Genomic DNA, 7,484 nt, shown 5'->3' with positions numbered 1-7,484 from the left:
GGCCTGGCAGCATAGCTGTCAATGTGAAAGGATGAAGTAACTTGCAACAAGTGTTTCAGAATAATGGCTTCTGCTTAGATTAGAAATGCTGCAATCCTAAAAATATTTTCATTGGCTTAAACTGAAATGGGTTTTTTTTTGATATCTTCATTTTCATCAGTGGCACTGCACTGTGCAAAGCTCTGCACGGATTTTTTTTCAACTATCTAAACAGTATATAGTTTTACCAAGTCATACCAGTACTGTGTCACACTAGCTCTACCGAGCAAAGCTACTTATATTGCAAAAAGAAATAATAAATGCATGTCACAGACTATATTGCCTAGCTCAGATTTTGGGCAAGAAGCCATGATGGCTCTGACTCAACAAAACAGCTGCAGTAGCATTAGGAAAGGCCTTGCATTAACAAGAAGGAAAATTTGCTTTCTTCTCTAGACAAAACATTGCATCCTCCATATCCCACAATAATCAGAGAATGCTGACATCATAAATCTAATGCTTTCATGCTGTAACTTTTAATATTGTTTTAATATTTAATATTTTTAATATCGTCAGGCATTTTTAGTGAGTGAAACAGTTCCTTTTCCATTTTCCCTTACTAGACCTATTAGAAAATGGAGTAGCCCATTTAAACATTGGATGCAAGGGGCCCCCACTCTTCATAACTTACCCAACAATGTGAACTCCTCCTAATATGATATGTTCTTACTATGTTCATGTCAGTCCCAGCCCAGTGTGCAGGCTGTCTTTCCTTGCTGTCTTGTGCTATATCTCTTTTGCTGAACCTGTTCCTCTGTCTCATGGTCTCATCACTTTTTGTCTCTTGTTCTCCTCTTTGCTCTGTCTCCCTCCTGCCCACATCACCTCCATTTTCCTCTTCTTTGCCTGCATACTATCAGCTATGTTATTTTTGGACATGGATTCAGTGTTCCTGAAAAGAGTGTTAGAGTGCCTGTTCAGAAATTACCCAGCTGACAGGTCACAGGCAAAAAGGGCCTTGCTCAGGGCAGTGTTCCTTAAAACCCTTTTCTGTGTCTCTTATCTCTGTCAGGCTACTTCTGAACACAGGTCCTTTTGTAAAATAAAAAATACTAAATCCATAAATGTAGCCCAATTGAGAGGTCACCAATGCAGGATGATACAAAAGAAAGTTCATTCTCCAATTCTGCCCCCCCCTCTCCCCCTCTCTCAACAAACACACACACATACGCACTTCATTCTCTGGTCCTCTTTTCCTCTGACCTACCGTTTGAGCTATTTTGAGACATACATTTAGTACATGATTCATGATTGTGTTTTTTTTCTAGCTTTTTTTAACCCATTCTGCATTAGAACTGCAAGGACAGTATCATCAGGATAAGGAAAATAACCAGGTCTGCTGGGAACATTACCTGGTAGACCTGATCCAAAGAGCTAAACAGTGAAATAATTACATTGTGGCTAAAAGACTGGCTAAAACATAACATTTGTTCCAGTAATTAAACTACCTAAACTACTCACGGACTTTGGGCTGCATACAAGCAGAATGGTCAAGGCAGCACTACATTACAAGTGTATTCAGACTTGCAAGATTGATGTCTGTCCTTCAAGGTAGACTAGACTAGAAAGCTAATGCTATTTTTATTATAAAGCTACACTAACAAATTTGTAAGTCTGAATACACCTTCCTCCTCCCTCACTTTATCTTCATGAGAGCTAGAGAGAGTCCCATCTGAAATGCTTTCTCAAAATACATTTCTGCCTTGGACTTAGATTTCTTTTATTTTGATTTCAGCTCTTTCTCCTATTCCTCAAGGTTATTCCTCTTTTCCATTACAGTCTGACCTCTCCATCTAGGCCAGTGTTTCTCAACCTTGACAATTTTAAGGCATGTGGACTTCAACTCCCAGAATTCCACAGCCAGCAATGCTGGCTGTGGAATTCTGGGAGTTGAAGTCCACATGCCTTAAAATTGTCAAGGTTGAGAAACACTGATCTAGGCCCTAATAGCTTAGAGACATCAGGCATCCCCCATTCAGTCTGGATGGAAATATAAAACTGGTTATCTTCCACAAATGTCCACAAATGTATAATATCTCACTCAAACCAGGAAAGAGCCTCTACTAGTAGTTTTCATGTAGATGTTAATCAGGGTGAGGAAAAGACCCAAACCCCAGACAGCCTATAATGAAGTGTACAAAGGCTAGGTCTCTACCCAATCTTTCTCTAGATATCCTGCCCACGAATCATGTGTATGCTGCATATTTTATTTATAATCAGATCAAATTTTAAAATGATAATATAAAAATGCATATAGAACAAGTAAAATAAATTAATGAAACACAAAATTAAATAAGGGATGTGCATAAATCCAAACAGTAAAATAATAAGAAGTGATAAGCAATAAGGCACTAACTGAGGTTAGAATGGTATAGTTTTGGTTCCCTAAACTATGGTGAAATCACCTTTAAATTTATTTCTGGAAGTTCATCATTCTTCCCCAGTACGTAAAGGACTGTTCTTCAATCAGACTGAGGTAGAGCAGAGATCCACAAACCTTGGTCTGTGGACCGCTACTAATCTGTGGTCATGCAAGCAGTGGGCAAGCACACAAAGCTCCATATGCATCCCCCCCTTGCCGCCACCCCCTGCTGCTGCCGTTGGTCCCCAGCCCCGGAAAGATTGGGGATCACTGGGGTAGAGGAATTTTCATTGTCTAGAACCAAAACATCATGTGTTTCACAGCTAAGTCATACAATATAGTTTTGTTCCCAACAGTACAAAAGTGGTTTGCCTTATTCCAAATTTGAAGTTGAAGACTTTTTTCTGGGTAAATTGGTTTCTTTCGACACTGTAGAGGCCTGCCAACACACACCCTGTGGTGGATTACTCCTTAGTTTCATCCCTTTCCTTTTAATCTAACAACACCATTACCCTTGGTAGGAGCTCCTTCACCTGATGTTATTGTTTTCAGGGTCATTGGAATTATTAAGCCCTTTCATTATGTTAAAGGAGTAATGCCTTGGAAAAGCCCAGAAGCCAAGCAAACAAATAATTATGCATAAATGTACTCAGTGATACTAAAAGTTTTACACAGATAACATATTTATTTTAAATAAATAAACAGAATCATTGCTCCTCCAATAAAACAAAATCATAAACCTTCTCAAAAAGAAATGACACTAAAATTTCAGAATTCCTTCTTGCTAAGTAGAATTTTGTATTCCATATTTTCAGCTTTTTAGTTTGGTCTACTATAACAGTGGTCCTCAATCTTGGCAACTTTAAGACTTGTGGACTTCAACTCTCAGAATTCTTCAGCCAGCTTTGCTGGCTGAGGAATTCTAGGAGTTGAAGTCCACAAGTCTTAAAGTTGCCAAGGTTGAGGACCCCTGTACTATGATACTAAGGTTTGTGAATTGTTATTAACACAAGTTGCTTTTAATAGATGACAGCTCAGTGCTTGACCAGACCTGGAGATTAGAATATGTAGTTACTTAATGCCTTTATAGTTTGCTTCTATTCTGGAACTCAAGACAATATTTGCGTGCTTTCTAGAAGGTTACCTCACTCCATTCCTGCCAAATACTTTTCAGATTCAAACTATGTTGTTATCTCACAAAAAGGTAAGTATGCTCTAATACAATCCAACTCTGTCTAAGTAACTGTGATCCTAACTGCTGAAGTTAAACTCTGCTTGTATCAGCATAGTTCAATCTATGATGGATATTTAATCATTTAATAAAATAAAAAAATCAGTCACTTCAAGTCAAAATTCTGTAATATGTATTAATAACTAACATAGAAGTTTATCCACAATAAACAAACATAAACCTTAAATATCATCTATCAAGGGCCCAATTAAATAATATAACCCCCACTTGCTTACAAAATTCTAACAGTAAAGGTGCAAGGCTTATAGAGACAGGTGCAAGATGCAAAACTTAGAAAGATGAACAGAATGGCTAGTAGAAATGATTGAAGGCCAAAGGGATAACACTAATTTAGAGAACAGCTTGTGTTAGAATGCCCCTGTCCTTTTTTCCATCCTCTCAAAATCCTGAGACAAACCTATATGTCTACTTTGCTTTTACATTTATTCCAACAGCACCAACTAATACACAGAGGAGAATAAAAGTGCCTTCAATGCTCTTCCTCTAATACAATGGTTCTCAACCTGTGGGTCGGGACCCCATTTGGGGTCGAATGACCATTTCACGGGGGTCGCCAAACAACACTGTCCGCCATTTTTTCCCCCTTTTCCTTAGCTGTGCTACTCCCTTTTATTCTATTGGCTTTTGAAAGCCAATAGAATAGACTCTCTTGAATAGAGTCTAATTCTATTGGCTTTCAAAAACCAATAGGAATTGTCCAGGCTGTCTCTGCCCTGCTGAGCCCGCCAAAAGTCCCATTCTGCAAACGGTACTGCACCAGTTGAGTAGTCCTCAACTTACGACCGGTTGGGGGTTGCAGCATTAAAAAGGTTGAGAACCACTGCTCTAATATGATATGTCATCTGTCAGCAGTGCCCCTCTGGATTATATATAGGCCAAAGAGGCCAAATTTTGCCCAAGACAATGGGGACAAGCCTAAAATCAAGACTCAGAACAAGAACAAAGTAATATCAGAGTATTTTCATCTCTCAAGACATTTGATACCACAAATCTCAAAGTTGCTCTTTTGGAACAAAGAAACTACATCAGGATTATTAGAACAAGAGATTGCCAAACTCACAGATACTGAACTGCATGAGGGTACCCCAGAAGGGCATAATTGCTAATTGAGGAGATAGTGGTAATTTGCCTCATCCATTATCTGTATCTACAGAACTGTCCTTTTCCCCCCACTTCGCCTGATCCCTGTTTAAATTGTAACCACTCCATTCATCTGCTGAAGTCAGCTTCAGTTCACAAAAGTTTAGGCCATTTAATAAAATTTGTTATTCTGAAAAGGTGCTATTATATTCCTCTTATTAATGCATTATAGTAAGGTGAGAACACCCACCCTACTGACTTTTAAACACTTAATATGCAGTTATTATAGCTGTTGAAATATAAACAACCACAAAAGCAACTCCTTATTCTGGCAACACTTGTCAGAATATTTCAGAGGTCTCTCTTTTGTAACCCTATCCACCAAAAGAGCTGGCTAACTATATTTTTAGCTCGTCTTAGGCAAAGATACTGTCAGGAGAAACCAATGGAAGAGAAACAATACAACACACAACTCTTGATAGGCTCACCTTCCACAGCTTTTAAAACAGGTTTGTATCAGCCAGTATACTTGGTTATCTGCCACAAATTATTTTTTTTTCTTCTGTGTGATAATTTTTTAAAATTTATTTCCAAAGTTAAAATCCAAAATCCAAAAAGAAAATAAAAGAACCAAAGACAAAAATGTATATAAAACAAAATATCAAACATAGAAATATAATGTCCCCCATGGTTGAATACTGATAAATATATTTCAACAATAATTTTTTTTGCTTCTTGCAAACAGGTCCACAATTTCTAAATTTGCTATATTACTATATAACATTAAAAATATCATAAATATGAAAATCTATTATCAATCAACCAATTTGACCACCATTTACTGTAAAAAAAAAAATCCCAACAACAAAGGTAAGCTTCAAAGCCCTCTGTTAATCTATTATTGAATTTAACTTGCAGAAAGTCCACAAATAGCTTCTAATTTCCCATAAACCTACTGCAACCATTATCTCCGATCCATCTAGGATCAAATACTATCGATTGATACTTAACAGTAAAAATAACTTCTTCCAGTTATCGTCTTTACTTTTCTTTAAAAATATAACTGATCTTTCCAAACAACTGCATCTCACTCCTCAAAATTATAAGTCTCCATTGAGAATATCACCACAGCACTTTTTGTTCAGTAGATTGTCCTACAAATTGCAACTCAATATCTCTTAACAATTGTCTTTTGGCTGCATATAGTTAAGTATATTCTTCTCTTTCAATTCTGTTAACAACAAAATAGTTTCTGGCCCACCTGGTTGAGTGTCCAATTTAACTGCTGTCACCTGTAGCTCGATGTCTTCTTTAGATTGGTTTAAGATTATTATTAATTCATCAAACCTTCTATCTAATTTTTCATTTCAAACTTGTAAGTTGAAGTTTGTGCGCCGTTTTCTGGAGGACCCTCTGCCGTAAATTATTTTTCTAAGACCAGGTAGCAAAGCTTAACAAAAATAGGCTTACTCCCTCAGATTACTGGGAAAGTTACAGGTCAACTGGCTAATAATAGTATTTACAAGCTAGAAACTCTTAATTTTGTTTTATTTGCAAGGAAAAAACAAGAAGATGGAAAATTATTTTAACTTTCATCAATTAAACAAATCATATCTCCATATAAGAAAATCATTATTTATTATATATTCAGCCATTACTGGGGTGCAGTTCTACCAAATGTAATGCTTACAGAATATAGTAAACATTTTCTTTCTCAGATGAGAAAGGAGAAGAGAACTTATACTTTCACTTAAGCCTTTGCTCAAGGCATTTTTCTCAATTCCAACCTCTTTGATAGTTTATTTATATTCAATGGTAGTCATACTTATTTCTTATCTAAGGTTAGCATCAAATCACAGAGCAAAATAAAAGGGAAAACTTTGATTTATGAGGTTTTATCCACACGAATGCTTATCTTATTGCATATGCCTTATTAATTTCATTTTTATTCTGATTCAGTAAATAAAGATTGAAAAAATTCATTGAAATGGTGTCCCTTTGGTAGATTGCTATTAGTAATTTGCTAAAATGAATATCTGCAGGAAGCTGGAAGCAGGAAGCTGGAAGGTATTATATTTACCTATAGGAAGAAAAGTTTTCCCTTCCTTCCCACCCATAAGTTAACTGTGGATAAGGAAAAGGTTTATTTTACATTCACTGATGAGAACAAAAGTTGTACAAGGACTTGATAGAAAAGTCAAATGACTGCAGAGTCACTGCTGAAAATCTACCATGTCCATGAAAATGAGAAACTAGTTGCTTTTTGTTTGATTAATTTAATCCTTTCGCACAGATTTAAATAAAATGGGATTTCACTTTCATTTCCTTCCCAGTTTAGATATCTTTTTTCCTTGCCCCAAACTCCATCCAAAATTGTTTTCCTCATTCTCTTCCTTTACAAATTTTCTTTTACTCCATTACTATCCTGTTTTTCCTTCATTTACTAATATTATTTTTGCTGGAATGAAAGAAGTATGTACTAGCATGAGACTAGTTTGTGTATGGGACAATAGTTCATTTAAGCAGATAGAAAATCAATTATATAAATTATGTGCCTTATTTTACGGGCAATTAATTTTAATTGATAGTTAATATAAATATTAGTTCAAGCCCTGGCCATGGATGCAAAATTTTTGTAAAAATATTTTTTCCAGGTTGGTTTTTTAAAAACCAGCAAATTTAGAGAAGATTGAAATATATGTAATAGTCAAGTTTATACCCTTGCCCAGCTAAGTTTATTCTCTCTGTATT

The sequence above is a fragment of the Crotalus tigris genome, unplaced genomic scaffold, assembly GCF_016545835.1.
Source record: "Crotalus tigris isolate CLP2741 ecotype Arizona unplaced genomic scaffold, ASM1654583v1 scf7180000017536.10889498, whole genome shotgun sequence".
Taxonomy (NCBI): domain Eukaryota; kingdom Metazoa; phylum Chordata; class Lepidosauria; order Squamata; family Viperidae; genus Crotalus; species Crotalus tigris.
Note: the sequence above shows the minus strand (reverse complement) of the source record.